This window comes from Sinocyclocheilus grahami, unplaced genomic scaffold (genome assembly GCF_001515645.1).
Source record: "Sinocyclocheilus grahami isolate Dianchi unplaced genomic scaffold, SAMN03320097.WGS_v1.1 scaffold1078.1, whole genome shotgun sequence".
Lineage (NCBI taxonomy): Eukaryota > Metazoa > Chordata > Actinopteri > Cypriniformes > Cyprinidae > Sinocyclocheilus > Sinocyclocheilus grahami.
Window position 1 is genome coordinate 10,137 of NW_015506257.1, and position 470 is coordinate 10,606.

At 39.1% G+C, this 470-nt stretch overlaps 1 non-coding gene across 1 annotated transcript; it reads left to right on the top strand.

Annotated features, from left to right (window-relative positions):
* Positions 1 to 259: 259 nt before the first annotated feature.
* Positions 260 to 330, top strand: trnaa-cgc (transfer RNA alanine (anticodon CGC)). The gene has a single exon. It is a non-coding gene; the product is annotated as a tRNA-Ala (tRNA).
* The last annotated feature ends 140 nt before the right edge of the window (positions 331 to 470 follow it).

Consider the following 470-nt stretch of genomic DNA (forward strand, 5'->3'; position numbering starts at 1 on the left):
CAAATGTAAGGATGTGAATGTAATGAAATTTGTGTAATAAAAAAAGTTCATGCTTAAAAAAAAAAAAAAGCGCATGCTTCGCATGTATGAGGTCCTGGGTTCAATCCCCCCAGCATCTCCACAGACTGTTAAAACTTAATTTCAGCAAAACGATTTCACTTTGGTCCTGTAGCGTTACCACATCTGGAAATAATAGCATTTGTAAACCTACAGTAGCAGAAAAAACTTCTTGGACCTCAGTAGTTAAGTTCTTTCAACTGGGGATGTAGCTCAGTGGTAGAGCGCATGCTTCGCATGTATGAGGTCCTGGGTTCATCCTCAGTATCTCCACAATCTTTTAAAACTTAATTTCAGCAAAACGATTTCACTTTGGTCCTGTAGCGTTACCACATCTGGAAATAATAGCATTTGTAAAAAAAAAAAAAAGCGCTTGCTTAGCATGCGAGAGGTAGCGGGATCGATACCCGCAT